This window comes from Phacochoerus africanus, chromosome 10 (genome assembly GCF_016906955.1).
Source record: "Phacochoerus africanus isolate WHEZ1 chromosome 10, ROS_Pafr_v1, whole genome shotgun sequence".
Classification (NCBI taxonomy): domain Eukaryota; kingdom Metazoa; phylum Chordata; class Mammalia; order Artiodactyla; family Suidae; genus Phacochoerus; species Phacochoerus africanus.
This window is the reverse complement of record NC_062553.1, coordinates 9,267,169-9,290,086: the sequence shown is the minus strand read 5'-3', so window position 1 is coordinate 9,290,086 and position 22,918 is coordinate 9,267,169. Positions and strand designations below refer to the sequence as shown.

General features: G+C 43.2%; 1 long non-coding RNA gene across 1 annotated transcript in view; it reads right to left on the bottom strand.

Moving 5' to 3' along the window:
• Nucleotides 1–2,053: 2,053 nt before the first annotated feature.
• The window catches only part of LOC125138256 (uncharacterized), a 105,511-nt gene continuing 84,646 nt past the window's right edge, over nt 2,054–22,918 (bottom strand). The window contains exon 5 of the long non-coding RNA XR_007137612.1: nt 2,054–2,340. This is a non-coding gene — a long non-coding RNA (uncharacterized LOC125138256). The remainder of the gene's footprint in view (nt 2,341–22,918) is intronic.

The window sequence follows — 22,918 nt, the reverse complement described above, 5'->3', positions numbered from 1 at the left end:
ACACACACACACACACACACAGGTATGACTGGGTCCCTATACTATACAACAGAAATTGGCACAACAGTGTAAATCAACTACACTTTAACCAAAAAAAAGGAAAAAATAAATAAATAAGCATCATTATGAGCTCACAGATTTCTAATATATTTAATGTATTTCAATATATTGCAGCCATCACTCCTTGTGATGTTTCCAAAACTTAGAGAACACTCCACGTGGTAAGCATTGTTCTAAGTAATCACTACAGAAAAGTACTGAATCTCGAGAGTTCCCATCGTGGCTCAGTGGTTAACAAATGCGACTAGGAACCATGAGGTTGCAGGTTCAATCCCTAGCCTTGCTCGGTGGGTTAAGGATCCAGTGCTGCTGCGAGCTGTGGTGTAGGTCGCAGACATGGCTCAGATCCTGCGTTGGCCCTGGCATAGGCCAGCAGCTGTAGCTCCGATTCGACCCCTAGCCTGGGAACCTCCATGTGCCACGGGAGTGGCCCTAAAAAGGCAAAAAGACAAACAAACAAACAAAAAAACCTGCTGAATCTCACAACAACATCAAGAGATAGGCATCGCCGTTATTACCATTATCTTATAAAAGAGAAAACTGACGTACAGAAAGGTTAGACCCCTGTCCAAGGTGAAATCAGAAGTGAGTAGCAAAGCCAAGATCCAACCTGGGCATTTGGACCTCAGAGTACCATCACGATGCCACACACCTCTCAAGACTGAGTATTAAGGACCAGCACACAAACAAACATGCAACTATTCACACACACATTTCACATACACAGATGACCTTGGAGAGAGGAACACTAGCAAACCCAAGTTACAAACATCTCCTTATGAGATAGAATTTAGAAGCCTGTGAGACTTTTCCACAATTCAGCCCCACTCATAGGGTAGAAGACCATAAGGAAATTGGAATTAACATTCTCAATATATAGATGATAGACATTTATTCATTCATTCTTCATTTACTAAATGAGGACACTAAGAGTTAGGGAGGTTAAATAAGTAACATCTCAAAGTCACTCGTCTAGGAAATCTATGAATTCAGAATCATGTACTCTGGAGCTCCTACTGTGGAGCAGTGGGAACGAATCCGACTAGGAACCACAAGGTTTCGGGTTCAATCCCTGGCCTTGCTCAGTGGGTTAAGGATCTGGCGTTGCCGTGAGCTGTGGTGTAGGTCACAGACACAGCTCGGATCCCGCGTTACTGTGGGTCTGGCATAGGCCAGCAGCTGTAGCTCCGATTCAACCCATAGCCTGGGAACCTCCATATGCCGCAGGTGCAGCCCTGAAAAGACAAAAAAAAAAAAAAGAATCATGTATTCCAAAGACTTTGTAAAGCCTCTAGCTTTGAGGAATCCAGTGTGACAAGACCAAGGGTGCCTCCTCGCAAGATACAGCACAAACAGTATCCATAAGGCTTCCCTTCTGAAGAGAAAATGCAGTCCAACTCTCCCTGCAACGAGCTAGAAACAGCCCATTTGCACCAAATTGTCTCAACCTAATGGGTAAGAGGGGAAAAATCCCTAAAGCGAGCCAGAGCAGGTGCAGGAAGTCATCCACCTCCTGCCAGCATCCCAGAGGGCCAATCATCACAGCCTCGCTGCCAAGAGGACTGGGAAGGAGGGCCTACAGCTGGGCTGCCCTCCGGCCAAGAGTGTGTAAATCCAAAATGGAAGCTGGAAGGAGAAGGAAGTCAGGCTTAGCATATCAGTACTCCTACTAGCTCCGGGTTGGAGTTGGAGCTGGGAACAGCAGACGTAAAAACATCACCAGCTGGTGTGTTTCCTGGCAGGGACTCCAGCCACAGCCTTGCCTGCCTCCAGACACACACATGCAGCAAACAACTTCCATCTGTAGCCCCATCCCCTTTGTTTACCAGCCCCACAAGGCAGGAGAAGAGAACAAAGCAGTGTTCTGGAGGCCCAACAGGACCTGGGCTCTGCCTCTGGTGGAACAGGGTTGATGGATGGTGGGCTGGCAGTCAACAGATGAAGCCTCAGTATACTTGTAAATCTAAGTGTGACATACATGAGCGCCCCTGGCACCACTGCTGCAGCGCCTGCCCCCTGCATCTGCCTTGCCTGTCTGTCCTGCTCAAGCTTGTCTCTCAGCAGTCCCGGCAGTTCCGCTGGGCCAAGAGGAGAAGGGAGAAGCCCACAGCCAGGGAACTCCAGGGCAAGCCAAGGTCTACCTGGCAGGGCTGAAGACAGAGGGGGAAAGCCTACCGCTCCGTGACTGATCTTCCATCCTGGTCTGTCCTGCTGACGTTTCAGCCCCATCATCTCTGGTTGCAGAAACTGCAGCCTCTTACTTGTTATTTCTTGAAGGACCTTGAAAAAAAGAGAGGGAGTTCCCGTCATGGTTCAGTGGTTAATGAACCCAAGTAGCATCCATGAGGACGTGGATTCTATCCCTGGCCTCGCTCAGTGGGTTAAGGATCCAGCTTTGCTGAGAGCTGGTGGCTACAGCTCAGATTCGACCCCTAGCCTGGGAACCTCTGTATGCCATGGGTGCAGCCCTAAGAAGGCAAAAAATTTTAAAAAAATAAAAATAAAAAAGAGAGAGAGAGAGAATGAGAGTGAGTGGGTTTCCACACCTGGCTTCCAACATGATCTTCTTTCTCTTAAAAATTCCCCCATGCCTCGTCTCTTTGCTCCTTTCCCTTCATTTGCCCAGATGCAGTCTGCCATTATGAGAGGCAGAGTAACATTTTGGGCAGTTCTCTAAGAAGATTCCAAAAAGCCAGGCAAAAGCAGAATCACCAGGCTTATTCCCTAGCTCAATTCAGGAAGATTTCTCAAACACCAACGTCATGTGTAAGGCATAATGAGATAAAAGATGAAGAATGGATAGGGAGTTCCCTGGTGGCTCAGTGGGTTAAGGATCCAGCATTGTCATTGCTTTGGCTTGGCTTCAATTCCTGGCCTGGGAATTTCTTCATGCCACAGGCAAGGCCAAAAAAACAAAAAGAAGAATGGTGAGCTCAAGCTCCCCATTCAATTCAGCACAAGCACAAACAAGAATCGATGTATTGGAGTTCCCTTTGTAGCTCGGCAGTAACAAAACTGACTAGTATCCATGAGGACTCGGGTACACCCCCGGCCTTGGTTAGTTGGTTAAGGATCTGGCATTGCTGTGAGCTGTTGTGTAGGTCACAGACAAGGCTTGCATCTGGCATTGCTGCGGTTGTGGCACAGGCCAGCAGCTACAGTTCTGATTTGACCCTTAGCCTGGCAACTTCCACATGCTGAGGGTACAGCCCAACAAAAAAAAAAAAAAGAAGAATTGATGTGTTCATCCTCCATTCATTCCATCGACACTTACTGAGCTCCTCTTATGAAAAAGAAACTTTTTTTTAAGTAAATTGGACTCTCAAGTATGATATCAGTGTAGGCAGGCAAAGTGCATTCCTAATAGGAAGGCCTGAATATAAAGAATTTTAGGGAGTTCCCATTGTGGCTCAGTGTATGTGAATCTGACTAGTATCCATGAAGATGCAGGTTTGATTCCTTGCCTTGCTCAGTGGGTTAAGGATCTGGTGTTACCATGAGCTGTGGTGTAGGTTGCAGATGCAGCTTGGATCTGACATTGCTGTGGCTCTGGCATAGGCCACTCCATATGCTGTGGGTGCGGCCCTAAAAAGACCAAAAAAAAAAAAAAGGATATCAGACTGCTGTGTAGCATGGTTGACCTTGGCCTTGGTCCAATACCTATTTTATGCTGAATGTTAGACCCTATCAGGAATACAAAGATAATTAAGTCATGGATCCAGGCCCTTAGAGGTAGAGAACCAAGTGAATCCAAGTCTTAAAATGTATAAAGTCAAGTGGAGAGACAGAAGCAATACTAATACTAATAGAGTGCAAGGCACAGTCAGGTACAGAGGCGGAGGAGAGAGAACTATAACTTACTGAGCACTATTTACTATGTACCTTGTGCTTTACTCACATAATTAGTAAAGTGTCTTTTACAATATTTACTGATTGTTGCCCTAGACTCCAGCTCTGGTGATATGGTAGAGGGACACAAACGAGAGAAGACATAATCGCAATGTACCAGGAAGTGGCGACAGGGGAAGTAGAGGCCACCTAATACCAACTTGGAGAATCAAAGAAGGCTTCCAGGAAGAAGTGACATCTGAGCAGAATCCTGAAGATGAGTCAGCCAAGCAAGTTAGAGGAAGAGCATGTTCTTGGCAGAGAAAATAACATGTGCAAAGTCCCAAAGGCAAAGTGGGGGTTTGTGATCCTGGTTCAATAAGAGAGGAAGCCGAGGTGAAGCTGGGGGAGGTTATGGAACGGGCCCAAAAGCACACAGCTGGTGAGTGACAGAAGTAGAATTCTGGATCTGGATCTTAGTTCCTTCCACCTGTAAAAGCTAATAACAGAAGAGGGAGAGATTCCAATTGAAGAGAACAGAAAGGGTTTTGACGATGTGGGTTTTGAAAAACAGGGCAGAAATGAAAGGAGGTAGACCCAGAATCAGGGAACAAATGAGGCAAAGTCAGCATTGAGGGGCTGGAATGTTGTGATGTAGGGACTGGGAGGAAGTGTTTTGCAAGATAAGGTTGGAAAGAAAGGTTATAGATGGAAAGACCCATCAGTCAAGTGCGAGCTACCTCACTGCCCCCCACCCCAACACACCAGCAGGATCATTAAGTGCACGTGGCATTGGACATTTTAAGTGTCATCAGAGAAGACACAATGTCTGGGCAATGAAGCCCTGGCTGTGCACTGAATATGTGTGTCCAGCCAAGATCCATATGGTGATGCCCTAAACCTCAAGGTGATGGTATTTGCAGGTGTGACTTTGGAAAATAACTGGATTTGAATGAGATCATGGATGTAGAGCTCCTGTGATGGGATTGGTGCTCTTAGAAGGCACCAGAGCGTTCTCTTGCTCCACCTGCTCCCTCTTTCTGCCACATTAAGAATGGAGCAAGAAGGCATCCATCTCTGCTTCACCTCCAGAACTGCAAAACATAAATGTCTGTTCTTTCAGTCACCCAGGCTATGGCCATTTTTTATAGCAGCCTCAGTGGACTAAACAGCCCTATAATGAGAGGCAGTCTCTGACCTGAAAGGGTGAACAGAGAATCTTATACATGTCCAGGGAGAGAGAGTGTGTTCTTTTCTATCAGCAGACCCAGAGCTACTGGCAGACTTTCACTTCCAGAATGCCTTGCAGTGGGTCCAGCATCTCAGCCCAATCCCCTTTCTCTTCTTCTTTCCTTCCTTCTGTCCTTCTTTCTTTCCTCTGTTCCTTTTCCCTTCCCCCCTTCAAAAACATATTTAAGCCTATTGTTTAAGAAAAACAAATCCAGCTGAATAATAGAGATTTTTATAACTACCTCAGGAAAAAAAAAATTGCTTCAGAACTAAATTTGATGGGCTATCTTAACAGATGTTGGATTTTTGATGATTGCCTGGCTACTAAACAAACAAATTAATTTAGAAGTTAAAATGTGTTCCTTCAAACTCAGGTTTTAACGGCAAATTAATGAGACTTCTTCATATTACAGAAGGAAGAGCTTTTGGGTTCGTTTATGCTTACTTTTATTATTTGTTGTCTTGCTTTGGTAATTTCCAGCAAAATGGAAGTTCTATTGAAGAATGAAAGTTCTCATGAAGAAAGGGTGCAGGAGCTCCTACTGTGGCTCAGTAGATTAAGGATCCAGTATTGTCTCTGTGTCACCTCAGGTCACAGCTGAGGTACAGGTTCAATCCCCAGCCCGGTGCAGTGGATTAAGGATCCAGTGTTGCTGCAACTGTGGTGTTGGCTACAGCTGTGGCTCCATTTCTATCCCTGGCCTGTGAACTTCCATATGCTACAAGTGTGGCAGTTAAAATATATATATATATTTATATATATATAAAGAAAAAAGAAACGGTGCCAATAGCCTAAACATTACTAAAAGAAGGCAAACATCTGAGAGGTCCGTGGCAGAACAGGACTTGCTAGCCGTTACCAAGCAACCCTCCTAGTAGACAGGATAATGGAAAAGTGCGTGGACTTTGGGGCCAGCAGACCCATGAACTCCACCAAATTCTCTGATGTTGGCAAGTCACTTCTTTCTTAACCTCACTGGGGAGGCTGGGACCTTGTTCCACATCTTCTTTGCAGGGCTTTTTCACTCCTAAATAGGATGATGCATAGAGATCCCTAGCACACAGTTGGGAACATGATAGGTGTTCAAAAATAGATCCCTCCTCCACAGCCACCTTCCCACATTCACTTTCCCCCTCCCCGTAAGCCTTCGGACAACATCTCTGTTGTAACACACATATAACACTACATCCTAATTTTCTGGGTTCTGGTCTCTCTGTCCCATTAGATATGGGCCATTTAAGAATGCAAGCTATGCCTTACACATTTATCTCAGGGAATCAATAGAGTAAATCGTAGTTGCTCAATTAACCATGTCTCACAGGATTGAGTTTGAAATCCCTCAATTGAGTTAGAAACTTTTTACCAAAGACCACACGCCGGCATTGCTGAACCCTGTGGTGCAGACTTGTCAGGGGTGTTGAAGTTCAGAGTAGAGGAGCCAGCATGAGACAGGAGCCATCAGGGAGGGCTTGCTGAAGGAGGTGGGACTTGAGGAGTCTTGAAGATGGTACATCCCTAAGTGGATCGCAGGAAACCATGTAAAAAGAGAATGAGATTGAGTAAAAAACGTGGAGACAGGAATGAGCATGTCATGTTCAAGGGACAGGAAGAAGATGGATAGGATGTGCTTGGAGCCAGGCAAGGGCATTTGCCCTGGATGTGGTGGGAATAGGGAGCTCCTGGGGGTGTCTGAGGAGGGGAGTGACTTAGTGTGATGGATGTATAAGCAAGGCCAATGAACACAAAGTCCAAAACTCTCCCTATACCCAGAGGAAGAATACACCTTCAATAGATTTGAGCCTTGCCTCTGATGGCTGGGGAAGGAAGTTCATGGAAAAGGAGTGAGCCCCCAGAGCTTCCTGCAGGAGAGATCTGTACTATACTGGTCTAGTTTCCATGCTGGCCTATGTTGACAGCAAGGACCAGCTTCCCAGCCCAGCAAAAAGGCTCTGACCAGGGGCCATTACTCCTCATTTCAGTGGCAACCTCAGAAGGACGCTGTCACAAAACCACATCCTATTAGTAAGGATTCTCTAGAGAAACAGAACCAATACCTTGTGTGTATAGGTAGAGAGAGAGAGATCTTTTCTGAGGAATCAGCTCACGTGATTATGGGGCTGGTAGGTCCAAAATGTGCAGTGTGGTCCAGGAGGCTAGAGACCCAGGAAAGAGACAAGGCTGAAGTTCAAGTCTGAGGGCCTCTGCTGCGGAATTCCCTAGTGCTCAGGGAAGGTACTCTTTTGTTCTATTCAGAACTTCAGGTGTTTAGGGGCGACTCACCCCCATATGAAGGGCAATCTGCTTTCCTCAACGTCCACAGATTAAAATAGTAATCTCATCCCAAAACACCTTTATAGAAACATCCGGTATAATATGTGACCAAACACCTGGGCACCATGGCCCAAACAAGGTGACATATAAAATTAACCATCCAAGAGCCCCAGGCCTGTCAAAAACAAATGAGAATGAACAAGTTGAAATGAGTTTGGGGAACAAACACCTTGTTGGAAAGGGAGGGTAAGTTTCAAAAAATAAGAGAGAGACGGAAATGTGAAAAGACCTAATAATTAGGACAGTAGAGACAATTTTGTGCGTAAAGTATTTTTCACATACAAGTTTTACATGTCATTCACTCAACAACTCTGTGAGGCAGGCCTTAGTCCCTTTTCACAGATGAAGAAAGTGAGGCTTATGAAATGATTCTCCCCCCCCTAAATGGTGGAGCTGGCAGCGAACCCCAGGTGCTATATATCCTAACACCACAGGGCGCATCTTGAAAACAAAATCGCCTGTCTCCAGAGGAACGGAGATGCTCTGAGTATAGAGCATAACTCAGAGAAGTAAAAGGGACAGAAAAGCGAACACCACCACTGGAAACCACAGAAGCACCAGCATGTGATTCTTGGGGGAGAGCCAGCTCAGAAGTAAGCTGTCTCTTAGCCCCTTTGGATAAGAAAAGCAAAAGGTGCTTCCCAGTGGCCCTGCTGCCTGCAGCTTCAGACAGGATACATTAGGAGACCGACAAAGAAGATCTCAGGTGAGGAGCTGCTTTAAGAATAGGAAAACGTATCCCAACTGCTCAGGTCTCTTGCAAATTACCTGACCTAGAGTCTTGTTGATTATCATTTACAAATGACTAAAAAGCTTTTCCTTCCTTTGTGATGGTCTGAAAATTGAACAAAATAAGAGGACCCCATTCTCCACTCCCGACGGCAGCCTACAACTGGGTTTTCTTACAAAGCAAGAAGGAAGAAAGAAGGAATATCTTTTCTTTCCAAAAGGGAAAATAAATGGTGTGCCATTATGAAGTAATGTTGTTACTATTTTAAGCCTAGCTATAAATCTGTGTATCTCCTGGGTTAGCTTAGAGCTGGGCATACACATAGCCAATCTAAAATGGGAGCATCTTTCATCATTCTGCCTATTACTGGACAAGAAGCAGAAAGACCAGGTTCAGCCAAGCTGCGAACCAGCAGAATACACTCGGGTGAGGGGTGTAAGCTTGCTGATACCTACCCTGGCTACTTCCTAGGAGTGTGGACACAGGGACAAGTGTTTTATAATCCATAAACCATCATATCATTGTAAGCCATTATTATCACCATGGTTTGAAAGAAGTAGCACTTATTTTATCTCTATTTTGAAACTTTGTGCCATCATATGGCTGGAGTCTGTCATGGCCTGCAGCCTCTGATACCTCTGAGGTCAGTGACAGTGAAACTAAAGAAAGTCTGACACAGGCAGACAGGACCCGGAGGTGTCCAAATTATCATGAAGACTTTAACTTATGTAATAGCACAGGCTGGGGCTTTTGTATCTGATGACAACCCTTCCTACAATAGAAAAGCATAAGGAAACAGAAGGAGCGTAATCTTTGGAGTCAAATCATAATTTAAAGTATGTCCCGAGTTCCCGTCGTGGAGCAGTGGTTAACGAATCCGACTAGGAACCATGAGGTGGCAGGTTCCGTCCCTGCCCTTGCTCAGTGGGTTAACGATCCGGCGTTGCCGTGAGCTGTGGTGTAGGTTGCAGACGCGGCTCGGATCCCGCGTTGCTGTGGCTCTGGCGTAGCCCAGTGGCTACAGCTCCGATTCGACCCCTAGCCTGGGAACCTCCATATGCAGCGGGAGCGGCCCAAGAAATAGCAACAACAACAACAACAAAAGACAAAAAGACAAATAAATAAATAAATAAATAAATAAATAAATAAATAAAGTATGTCCCTTGGAGTTCCCATTGTAGCACAGTGGAAATGAATCCAACTAGGAACCATGAGGTTGCAGGTTTGATCCCTGGCCTCGCTCAGTGGGTTAAGGATCCGGCATTGCCTTGAGCTATGGTGTAGGTCGCAGATGGGGCTTGGATCTGGCATTGCTGTGATCAATGGGAACCTCCATATGCAGCAGGCCCTAAAAAGACAAAAGACAAAAAATACAAAATAAAAATAAAAACATAAAGTATGTCTCTGCTACATAATAGCCAAGTAATATGGCTGGTTACATATACTTTCTGGACCTCAGTTTTCTCATCTTAAAAAACAGGCAATTGGAGTTCCCGTCGTGGCTCAGCGGAAAACGAATCTGACTAGCACCCATGAGGACGCAGGTTCAATCCCTGGCCTTACTCAGTGGGTTAAGGATCCTGTGTGGCTGTGGCTGTGGTGTAGGCCAGCAGCTATAGCTCAGATTTGACCCATAGCCTGGGAACCTCCATATGCTGCAGGTACAGCCCTAAAAAGGCCAAAAAAAAAAAAAAAAACCAGGCAATTGAACACACTACTGTCTATGGAATGGATGGTCAATGGGGACCTGCGGCACAGCACAGAGAAATCTACTCAGTGTTTTGTGACAACCTCTAGGAAATGGATTTGTGCATGTGAATTACTCAATCACTTTGCTGTACAGCCTAAATTAATATGACATTGTAAATCATCTGCACTTCATTAAAGTGAAATCAAAAAGCAAGCAATCGACAAGCATCATATTAGCATGTGTATTTAAAGTACCCCCACAATGCTGCATGATAAATGCTAAACAAACGTTAATTTCTTAACACTTAACGCTCTTTTCTCCATAATGCACCCAAACAGAAATTACATTATTGTAATTATGACCTATCAAAAAGGGCCACACCTTCACAAATTACCAACAATTGTTTCTTTCAGGTATTACTGTACACCCTGTGCATGCCCAAAATTATGCTGGACAGCGGACATAAAAATGTGACCCAAAAATAATCTTCGAAGTATATGATATTTGATGAATGGAATTCAGGTGAGATCAAAATATTAAGTGTAGTCTCAAAACATACTCTTCTGGGGGTTATCATAGTTTCAACAACTGGCAGAGAGGAACTGCAACAGATGCTTTCTGGAGCAAATCTGTTGGAATATCGGAAAGAATGGTGAGTAATTAACATAGTATATCTGTGGTTACTTTAATGTATTGGAAGATATTCTCCCGCAGAGAAAATCTCCTTCCACACACCTTCAAGACACAAGAAAGAATCGTCTCTCAGGCAAGAGTTGCTTACAGAGATTTGTGTGTTGCAAGTGGTGAAGCACGAGATGGGAACCATTATCTACATAATTCAAACCCTTCCTTCTCTAGATGCTGAAAAAAAAAAAAAAAAACCACATAGTTAGTTGGTAAAGGAGCCAGGATCAACCCCAGATATTCCAATTCCCACTGGAACTCCTTTTGTGATATGTCTTTAGAACTACATTTGAGACTTGTGGTTGCCAAGGGAAAGGGGGAGAAAGCGGGAAGGACGGGAAGCTTGGAATTGGTAAACGCAAACTATTTCAGGTAGAATGAATCAGCAATGCAGTCTTATGCTACACACAGGGAACTATGTCCAATCTCTTGAGACAGAACATGATGGAAGACAGTATGAGAAAAAGAAGGTGTATATATGTATGACTGGATCACTATGCTGCATAGCAGAAATTGGCTCAACATTGTAAATCAACGATACCCTACTAAAAGTAAAATAAAGATTTTCAATGAATTTTTAAAAAAGACCTACATTTGACTAAATGTCTACATAATCTTGAGAAGCTGAAATATGCCCTTCCACAACTGCAGCCAGCCTGAAAAAAAATAAAAATAAAAAGCCAGTTGAACTGCAAACAAGTTCTGTGTAAAACAACACACAGTGCACCATGTTGCAAAAAAAGCAATCTGCCAAATGAGAGGCTCTGTGCACAGATCTGGCAGCAGGGAAAATGTGCTCTAGTTTCTAGTTTAGTAAAAGCCTCTGTAATGTTTTGTGGTCAGTTCCAAGAATCCTAGTGCCGTGCTCATTTGTATTAACCAGAAAAAGAACAGTTTGAACTATTTACCCTTCATTCTCACTTTAAACCTATTTCATCTGCTATATTAATGGCAGTAGAAGGAGGTAAATCTTAACAAGTGATACAGATAAACTTATTTACAAAACAGAAATAAACTCACAGACATAAAAAATTATGGTTATCAAAGGGGAAGGAGGGGTGGGGATAAATTAGGAGTGTGAGGTTAACATATACACACCACCTATGTAAAAGGGAAAACCAACGGGGACCTTCTGTAAAGCACAGGGAATTATACTCAATATCTTGTAATAACCTATAATGGAAAAGAATACGTATGTATAACTGAATCACTCTGCTGAAACTAAAACAACACCGTAAATTGTAAATTGACTATATTTTAATTAAAAACATTTGTTTACAGGAAGGAAGTTCTGGTGATCATTTCCATCCCCCATTATCCAGAATAGCTTTTTCAAACCGAGTGTCTTCATAACCCATCCCCACATCACCACACCAAAGAAAACTGAGGAACTCAAGGTGCTTATCCTTGACTCCCCACCCATAGACGCAGGTCTATATGTATTAATACAGTCTGGCCTCATGTTTATTGAGCTCTGTGATGAGTGTTCTCCGTATACCATCTGGCCCTTATAACACTCCTACACCTGGGTCCTGGTATCACCGATCTCATGGGATCAGTGAAGAAACCAAGATGGAAAGGATTCCATCCCTTGTAAACAGCCGCACCTAAGGCAAACTCGGACCTGACTCTGAAGCCTGGCGCATTACAGTGTCCCCTTCTTCCATCACTCAGGAAATGGCATATGGCTTCTCCACCGTCCCAGCAAAGAGCACCCCGTGCACCCCTGGTCCTCATCCTCCCCACCTCCTCCTTTAGATCTGGTTTTTTTGTTTGTTTGTTTGTTTTAGTTTTCCCTCCTCTTTCCTATGTTTTCTACCACTACTTCTCTATTAATTCCGTCCACTAAGTATGGATCTCTCCCATTTAAAAAAAAAAAAAAAAGTTGTTCAACCCTCCATCTACCTCTGGATTCGTCTGTATCTTCTTCTTCTTTTTTTTTTTTTGTCTTTTTGCATTTCTTGGGCCGCTCCTGAGGCACATGGAGGTTCCCAGGCTAGGGGTCTAATGGGAGCTGTAGCCACCAGCCTACGCCAGAGCCACAGCAACACGGGATCCGAGCTGCGTCTGCAACCTACACCACAGCTCATGGCAATGCCGGATCCTTAACCCACTGAGCAAGGCCAGGGATCGAACCCACAACCTCATGGTTCCTAGTCGGATTCGTTAACCACTGTGCCACGACGGGAACTCCCTCGTCTGTATCTTCTGTCTTTGATCTTATTTCCTTCAGAGTTGAGCTTCTTGAAAATGTGTCTGCACTTCCTGTCTCCAGCACCACTTTGCATTTGCTTTTTTAACTCTATAAAATCAGGAGTCCTTATAACACCACCCCTGTGGAGATCTTCCAGTGGAAGTCAGAAATTAGTCCAAGTGCATATCTGCAGACCAGACCACCTCTCCACTCCAGCTCCAAATGCGTGTATCCAAGTGCCTGCCAACATCTGTTTGCATGTTTCATAGGAATTGCCAATGTGATCTGTTCCCCTGACTCCCCTGGTTATAATCTAGGCTTCCCTATATCAACAGGCACCACCACTCAGCTACTCAATCTACATGTCGTCTTTGATGTGTCCCTTTCTTTTGGCCTCCAATTAAATCTAGTTGAACAGCAGGTTCTGATGTATTTATCTGTTAAATTTATTTCAGGGAGTTCCTGTTGTGGCTCAGCGAGTTATGAACCCAACTAATATCCATGAAAATGCAGGTTTGACTCCTGGCCTTTCTCAGTAGGTTGAGGATCCAGCGTTGCCGTGAGCTGCGGTATAGGTCGCAGAGGTGGCTTGGATCTGGCGTTGCCATAGCTGTGGTGTAGGCCAGAAGCTGGAGCTCCAATTCCACCCCTAGCTTGTAACTTCCATATGCTGCAGGCGCAGTCTTAAAAAAAAAAAAAAAAAACCTAAAAAATAAATTCATACATAGATATATATTATTTCAAATCCATTTACTTACGTCCAACTCCACTGAAATCTCTGAGGTCCAGGTGACACTGCCTTACATCTGGAGCACCGTATGAGCTAACTAACTGGTATCTGCCATTCAAGTTTGCCCTCTCACAACCTACCTGTTATCCAACAGCTAAAGAACCATATTAAAAGGTAAATCAAAGTATGTCATTCCCCTGCTGAAAGGTATTTGATAGCTTCTAATTGCTTGTGGGCTAAGATCCCAGGTCCCCAAAATCCCTTCACTATTTGGCTGTTTTCTTCATCCCTCCAAGTGGTGGGAGCAGGGACATTGTTGTCAAAAGGCTCTGTATCATTTTCCAGGTAATGCTCATCAAGTTATATGCAAAGATGCTAATGTGCACTACATGAAGTTCCATGAAGACTTGTTAATTTATCTACGGCTAACTGAATAATGACGTACGTCTAGAAATGTGATCTGTGCTTCCCTTCCTGGGAACCACTCTGCTCTGACACCCTTGCCTGCTTCTCTCCCAACTTTGCACGTCTCAGCATTCAGAGTTCTGATGCATTTCCACAGGACCAGATCCCAAAGACAAATGAAATGATCAAGGAAAGCTAACCACATTTTGAATGGAATATCAATCAAAAATATCTCACTCCTGAGTGATTTCAAATTCTAAAGCTAGTTTTGATTTTAAAGGACATTGGATTCCTAATTCTATGGACCCCTGTGGAGCCATTTTCCCATCAAGGACTTGGTTGGAGGTAACTGCCTGCAACCAATTAAGATGTATATTTGGTGTTTGGCAGCTCCTTGACCCACGCCTTTTGTCCCCTGATCACCAGGGACCTTGTGTTGAGTGGCAGATGTGGGCAAAGCAGCAGTGACTTGGTTAGTCTGCAGCCTGTGTCACTCAGCTATGTTTGCAGTCAGCACAACTGCAGCCAGTCAGTAGCTATGACTCTTGGGAACAGTTGCTTTTCCAAGTCATTATATGATGCTTCATAGCATAAGAGAAAGAACATTATAGAAAAAGCACTAAGATAGATTTCTAGCTCCAACGCTCTGCAATTCGCCCCCCCCCCCCAAAAAAAATAACCTCCCTGGACCTCACTGTCCCATTTGGAAAGCAACAACTACCCTGTCTATTGCCCCAGGGCAGGAAGAGGTTTTAATAATTAAATGCAATGCTAAATTTAAACTCTAAGGTACTATACAAATATATATATTAGCCAACATTTTTAAATGCTAGGTATTGAGGCTAAACATGATTCTCTTTATAGACATTGACTTATTTAATCCTACCGGTAATCTTATGAGCTAAGTACCATAGTCACATTTTTTTTCCTGCCTTTTAGGACTATACCTGAAGCACATGGAGGATGCCAGGCTAGGGGCTGAACTGGAGCTATAGCTGCCAGCCTACACCACAGCTCCCAGCAACGTGGGATCAGAGCCTACTGAGCAAGGCAAGGGATCAACCCTGAGTCCTCATGGATGCTAGTCGGATTCATTTCTGCTGAGCCACAACGGGAGCTCCAGTAGTCACATTTTCAAATTTAAAGAAATAAAAGCACAGAAGAAGTTTAAGGAACTTGCTAAATAACATTCAGTAATGGCAAGATCCAGGCTCTGAAACCTGCTCTTCACTACCTGGTTAAGGTGCTACACTGAACATCCCAGGAACTGCTTTTTCTGCGGCTTTAGGTTTATATTTAATAATATCCATCAGACCAAAAACCTGGTACTTGGTTTATACTTCTATAAAAACATTACTGTTTTTAGTTTGGTTTTTAATCTACCTGTCTCCTCTATTAGTTTGTGAGCACCTTGAGTGCAGGAACTATACAGAAAACATCTGTAATAGTTCCAGCCCTGAGTACTGGGTCTGCTGTATTGTAGGGAGGCACATCGCTCTAGAGATCTGTGGGCTGGACAGATGGCAGGAACGGAAAGAGTTAAGGGAGAATGAATAAAATGGATGGATGTGTGGATGGGTGCATGGATGTGTGGATGGGTGGGTGATGAATGGATTGATGGGTAGATGGGTGGATGGATGGATGTAGAGTTCTTCCATACTCTCAGGATTAGCCTCCTTGTGCTCCATCAGAAACACTGGTGCAGGCTGACCAGTGTCCCCTCCCCAGACGCCTTGGTCCCAATCCTCTCCTTCAAGTTCTGATAACCTCTTTCCTTTATTTCTCCAGTTACGTATCCTTGGTGTCTCAGTGGGTTTGGGGGTTTTTTTTCCCTCCTATTTCATCTTCCTATTCCTATTTAATCAGTCTTCCATATTAAATTATCTCTGTTAAAATTACTAGTTAAAATTCCTGCTTTCCTGAATGAACTCTGATGGATTCAACTTACCATGTAGTACCAGATACTATACTAAGCCTTGTTTTAATGTAATTATATTTGCCCTTTACCAAAACCTTGGAGGGGGGGATATTGTCCTCTTTTTTTTTTTTTCCTTTTGTTTTGCAAAATTGAGACACGGAGTTATTAAGTTTTTGTCTAAACTCACACAATCTTGACTGGTGGTGCTAGAAGCTTCTAACTCCACAGCCATCCTGTGTAAAAATAACTATTTCTCTGAGACTCACAGTTCCTAGAGGGAATTGGCATCCCTAGGACCAGGGATCTTTTTTGAACAAAAAAAAATATATGCACAGTTCCCTGAATCCAATGAGCTGTTGTCCCTCCCCGCCCACAGACGCCAATCACACAGAGATTTATTACCAACAGATGGCTGCAATATAGGAGCGAGACACGAACGTACCTGGAGCACTTATGACCAGCAGAGCCATCCAAAGTTATTTCCCACCTACACAGCTAACAAGGAATCAAATTCCAATCGAGAAATGATTTCATCTTTCCCAGGAGCTTCAATGAAAAAAGCAAATACAGTTCATCCAGTTGGCTGGAAGCCACCCCAAGCCATAACGTTTTTTGTGTTTTTTTTTTCTTCTCTATCATAGATAGCACCTATTTGTTCTATGGCTGTCAATTCCTCTTCTCCTTTTGTGCATCTTTCCATCTCACAATCTCCTTCAGCAGGTTTCATTCTCCCTTTTTTATGATTTTGCCTCCCCATCTCTCCCTTCTATAAGTAAAATAAATTCCTGAAAGACAGTTGAATCCTTTGAGAGAGAGATTGGGTCAACTTTTTGAACTTTACACAGAAAAATATTCCCACTACTGACATTCTCATCAAGAAGTTACCTGTAACCTAAAACCCTCTAAAGCCCTAGTTAACTCCTCCTATTTATTTTGTTCAGTGATTGAAAGTAGTGTGCTGTGTGATGATAAAGTTACTTTTGCTCAGATCAGTGGACCTCAGGAGAGTCACCGTGTGGTACAAGAAACCACAATCAGCCATATTTTTATCTTGAACAAAATTCTATCTCATTTCCAATTATTAAAAAACCAAAATGATGTCTTGCACGTCTCTCTCCACTTGCTTACTATTATACTACATTATTTTGGTTTTGACATCCATTTCTAATCTGGTTGAGATTCCCAGATTTAGCATTCCACCCATTATATCTTTTTCCAGTCATGGTCTTAAAAGTAGTGATTTTTTTTTTTCTTTTTATGGCCACACATGCAGCACATGGAATTTCCTGGGCCAGGAGTCAAATCGGAGCTGCAGCCACCAGCCTACACCACAGCCACAACAACTCGGGATCCAAGCTGCATCTGTGACCTAGCCGCAGCTTATGGTGACTCTGGATCCTTAACCCACCGAGAGAGACCAGGGGTCAAACCCTCATCCTCCCCGACACTGCGTATGGTTCTTAAACTGCTGATCCACAATGGAACTCCTCAAAAATAGTCATTTTAAATGGGGCTTACTGGTATCTCAGAAAGGAAAAAAATGACATTGTTTCTTATGCAAAACTTTACCACCCTAAGTCAAAATTATTCTTGGGTAGAGCCTGGAAAAGGCTCAACATACCTTTAATAGGCACCTTCTTTCTGTCAGACAAGGCTTTGTTCATGGCACCAGTGGCAACCTCAATTAACAAGCCCATTGTTGCAAATGACAAGACGGGCCCTCCATGAGAACAGTGTGATGGAACTCAGACCAGCCTGGGTGTCAATCCTAGCTCTGCAATTTACTTAACTTCTCAGAGCCTTGGCTATCTCATTTTACAAAATGTAGATCATTGCTATCCCCTAAAGTTAGCAATATCCATGCTAATATACCTAATAGTGCCATATATGCATAGTGAGCACACTTAATCCATATAGGAGTTCTTCAAGCTGGCATCTTTTATTTTCCATATAAGGAAACTGAGTCTCAGGTAGCCAATTAAGTTCCCAAGGCTCCCAAACCAGTAGTCAACCCAAGCCTAATCAAACTGTCTGCCCCAAAGTTATTCTTTTTTCCACAAACCACACTGCCTCCCAACAAAGAATGGATGGATGAAGAGCAGATAGGCTGAATGGTGACAAGAGGGGAAGCTTTTTTCCAGAACTTATTAAATTATACCATGTCTCACTGCAGCACTATTCATAATATCCAGGATATGGAAACAACCCAAATGTCCATTGACAAATAGATTAAGAAGATCAACACCCATGGAATGGATTAAGAAGATGTGGTACATATACATAACAGAATACTACTCGGCCATAAAAAAGAACACACTAATGCCATTTGCAGCAACAGGGAGGCAACCAGAGATTCTCATACTCAGTGAAGTAAGTCAGAAAGAGGAAGACAAATACCATATGATATCGCTTACATGTGGAATCTAAAATATGGCGCAGATGAACCTATCCACAGAACAGAAGCAGTCTCACAGATATAGAGCACAGACTTGTGGTTGCCAAGGGAGAGGGAATGGGACGGACTGGGATTTGGGGGTTAATAGATGCAAAGTACTCCATTTAGAATGGATAAGCAATGAGGTCCTATTGTACAGCACAGGGAAGTGTATTCAACCACTAGTGAAAGAACATGATAGAATATGAGAAAACAGATATACAAATGTATGACTGGGTCACTTTGCTGTATAGCAAAAAATGGCAGAACATTTTAAATCAACTATAATAAAAGGTGTTTTTTAAAAGAAGAAAAACTACCCCATATCTCTCCTCCAAGGACATGACAGTCGTGGCAGAAGAAGGACATAGGAGAGGGGCCACAGTGTCACCTGCAGGGAAAAACTCAAACAGTGAGGAGAGGCGGAAGCATCAGATGAGTTTAGTGGGAAAATCTACCTTCCCTTCCATCCATGAAGTACATCACCCAAGTGCATCTTGGTGGAATGCTGTATAATATTGTTGAGGTTTGAGGATAACAATATGTCAGGCCCCTTTCACCTAAGGATTCTGGTCCAGTAGGTAAGCAGACCTAGATAGACAGGAATTAAAATACAGCATCTGCATTACTGCTGATAAAGCTGGTTTGTGGAATGATACTCGGACTCATGGCCAAATGAGCTTCTGGAATGACTGACCTCCTATTCTCCCCCCAGCACTCCCCCAGACATTCTATTGCTAGAGAAATATAAGATGAGGGCCAAACAAAAGCTTCCAACACTTCAACCCAGACCCTACTTCCTCCTTAAAATGGAAGGAATCTTGGTAAAATAGCCTATTATACAAGGTAAATGTTCTTCAAAGGAAAGGAGAGACTATCCCCCCCCAATTATATTAATACAATATTATAAGATGTTACAGTCCTATTTATTAAGATAAAACACAACAATACTCTCTTTTGGCCATACCCACAGCACGTGGAAGTTCCAGGCCAGGGATAAAACTCATGCCACATCAGCCACCCCAGCCACAGCAATGACAACACCAGGTCCTTAACTCACTGGGCCACCAGGGAACTCCCAAAATAATACCCTTTACTTTGGAGACTTTATGATTAAATTGGCTTGCCTGGGAACTTAACTTTCAGATATAACATTGTTTCTGTGGGAAAATTTATGCCACCTTCCAAACAAACCAAGTCCCAAAGGTTGAGGACTCAATTCATTTATAAGTACAAATTTAGCCCTGTAGTCTCACAGTACTCACTATTTCTTAAGAGAGGGTCAGCTCTCATTTTTAATTGGAAACAAAAAAAAAAAAAAATAAGCTCCAGGGACCATAATAACAATGAGGAAAAATCCAAATTCCACTGACTCCTTTCCCTTTCAACACCTCTGTACAAAATACCCTTTTCTTATGTTTGTCTTCTTTCCAAAGACCTAATTAGATAAAAATAGAAAAAAAAAAATTTTAAGAGAAAAGTGATTATCAATGGCATTCAAATTCATATTGTTGGGGCTTCGGGCAGCTCAGTGCTTGCAGGGTCCAGGGAGAGAGAATTTACCAAGAAATTCCCCCAAAGAGCTAATTTGCTACACTCCATTTTTAGAGGTCAATATCCACATTTTGGCTCGCTGTGGAATAGGATCCATTTCTTTTTCTGCCTCACCTGTGCACATGTGAAACTAGCTTCAGATTGTAATTTGATTGTTACTATGGAACAAGTCTTCATTCAACAAATATCCCCTGAGAATTCAGTGTTCCAGGAACTAAGAAGTTCCTGGTAAATAGCAATAGACAGAATTTCAGGTTGGTGATTTCATTACCAATATAGACGATCCATCCAACACCCTAGCTTCTCAATTCTTTGACTTCTTCTCCTACAATTATGTCTTTCATCATGCTTGAGTCACTCACTGCACTGTCACTTCCCAGACCGTGACATTCTACTGCTATCCCTCTAAAATACCGTGTTTAAAAATCCCACATGTACTACCAGCTCCATATCCAACTTTTTCCTGCGATGCTCATTCCAACCATCCCTCAAACCCATTCAGATTAAAATTTATTCCACATTTTCACCATCCCTTATTCCTTCGCTCTTATTCAAAATTAACATCCATAGCCCATCTTTATAAACACTACCCTACTTATACACTCAACTTTTCTTTCCCTCACTCTTGGAAAAAAAGAAACGAACACACCTTAAACAATGTTTAAAGATAATTCATTTTCCACTCGTTCTGTGCTTGAAAAATGGCTGAAGGAAAACACGAAAGGACATGGGCAGTTCCACTTTGAATTCAAGAGCACTAACTCCCAAAGAGTCCCCACTGCTGATCATGAACTAGACTGCATCTCCCTAGTCAACCATCTTGCCCACTTCCTGGGCTGTTTCTCGCCTTCTGATGTCTCCCTAAAGTTCTGTCATCTACCTCCACTTGCTTGCTCTTAGCTAACGATCTGGCATCTTATTTAACTGAGACAGGACAGACATCAGGAGATAGCTTCCACTTGTTCCTTCCAGGTACACAGAAATAATTCAATACATTGATGGAGTTCCCGTAGCTCAGTAGTTAACAAATCCGACTAGGAACCATGAGGTTGCGGGTTCGATCCCTGCCCTTGCTCAGTGGGTTAAGGATCTGGCATTGCCGTGAGCTGTGGTGTAGGTCGCAGACGTGGCGCAGATCCCGCGTTGCTGTGGCTGTGGCGTAGGCCAGCAGCTACAGTTCTGATTAGACCCCTCGCCTGGGAACCTCCATATGCCAAGGGAGCAGCCCTAGAAAAGGCAAAAATAAATAAATAAATTAAATTAATTAATTAATTACTCCTTTTCATTTTTACTTTTCAGGGCTCTTATTCTATGATGGGTGTTTCCACAAATGACAGCAATGACCTTTCATCCAACATGCTTATTTGCAATATGACTTTATCACTCCTTCCAGAAAGAGGTGGAGCCTATTTCCCACCTATTCCCATCCTGGAATATTCCGGGGATAGCCCTGTGACATTTTGTGATGGCTAGAATGCAGCAAAAGGCGATGCTGTGTGACTTCAAACCCTACAGCTTGAAAGCCTTGGGCTTCTTTTTCCCTCTCTTGGAAGCCAGCTGCCTTGTGAAGGAGCTTGGGCTAAACTACTGACCAGTGAAATGCCACCTGCAGAGCAAAGCCACACAGAGGAAACCTGAGGTAACCCCACAAACAGCCAGCACCAAGTCACCCGGTGTGTCCATGAGGTCATCTTAGGCACAAGCATTTGATGAGTCCACCATTTCTCTAGAATACTCTGAATATTTACATACTAAAATGTTATGCATACTATAGTAGACCCTTGAATAACATGGGTTTATACTGCAGGGGTCCACTTATGCACAGATTTTTTTCGCTAAATGAATACCGTGGTACTACACGATCAGAGGTTGAGATGGATCCACAGGTGTGGAATTCCAGGTATGGAAGGCCAACTGTAAAGTCATACGTGGATTTTCCACCATGTAGAGGGTCAGTGCCCAACTCCCACATTGTCCAAGCATCAATTCTACTTTATCTTACATTGCTTTCCTTTAATTTCTCCTTTTGCTGTATTGGAGGAGTATACTGATTTGCTTTTCAAATTATATTGTAGCTGGGTTATATTATCTTTTTGATAAAATGAAAAATGTGTTAATAAATATTTGTTATAAAAAAGGAGGCATAAAATAGTAAATCACTGCCTGGGCGGCTTAACACAGACCCAGGAGCCCCTTGACTTGTGTTTGGTTACACGTTCTTTATCTATAAAAGTTATAATTCCCACAAACTTCTGATTAATTTTTTTCTTTCATGGATCTTTCCATGAGACCCTAGACCAGGGTTTCTTGACTTTTTTTTTTTTGGTCTTTTTTTTGCTATTTCTTTGGGCTGCTCCTGCGGCATATGGAGGTTCCCAGGCTAGGGGTCGAATCGGAGCTGTAGCCACTGGCCTATGCCAGAGCCACAGCAACGTGGGATCTGAGCCGCGTCTGCAACCTACACCACAGCTCACGGCAACGCCGGATCGTCAATCCACTGAGCAAGGGCAGGGACCGAACCCGCAACCTCATGGTTCCTAGTCAGATTCGTTAACCGCGCCACGACGGGAACTCCATCTTGACATTTTTAATCTTACTAACATGAAAATAATTTTTCTCCCTCTCTCTCTCTCTCTCTCACACACACACACACACACACACCAGATTGCGAGATCTCCTCTTTTTTCCAGCAAGTGATCACCTGTTTTGTCAATGCACTGGATGGTGGACAGCAAGCTCCTAGAAAGAATCAATCATGTGGTGCATCCCCATTCCCTTCGCTTTCTGCCAAAGTGCCTCGAACATGGCCGAACATTTAATAAATATTTGGTTTCCTTCTTCAGTGTTGACGTCATAAAGTGAAGGGAATATTGCCCGAAATTAATGTCAACATGTTCAGATTCCTGAGTCACTGTTTTCTAAGCTCCAGAGAAAACATTTACTTCAACACCTCCCTCTACATATGTACAGAAAACCAAAATCCTAAGAATTCTTTCATGCTACAAATATTTTCACATCACATGCTATTTTTGTACAAAACCAAATCAATTGCCTAAAAATACTCAGGGGGTGATATTAATTTTTTCTTAAAACTGTGCTTTTCAAAGCATCTTGATGTGTGAAGAAGAC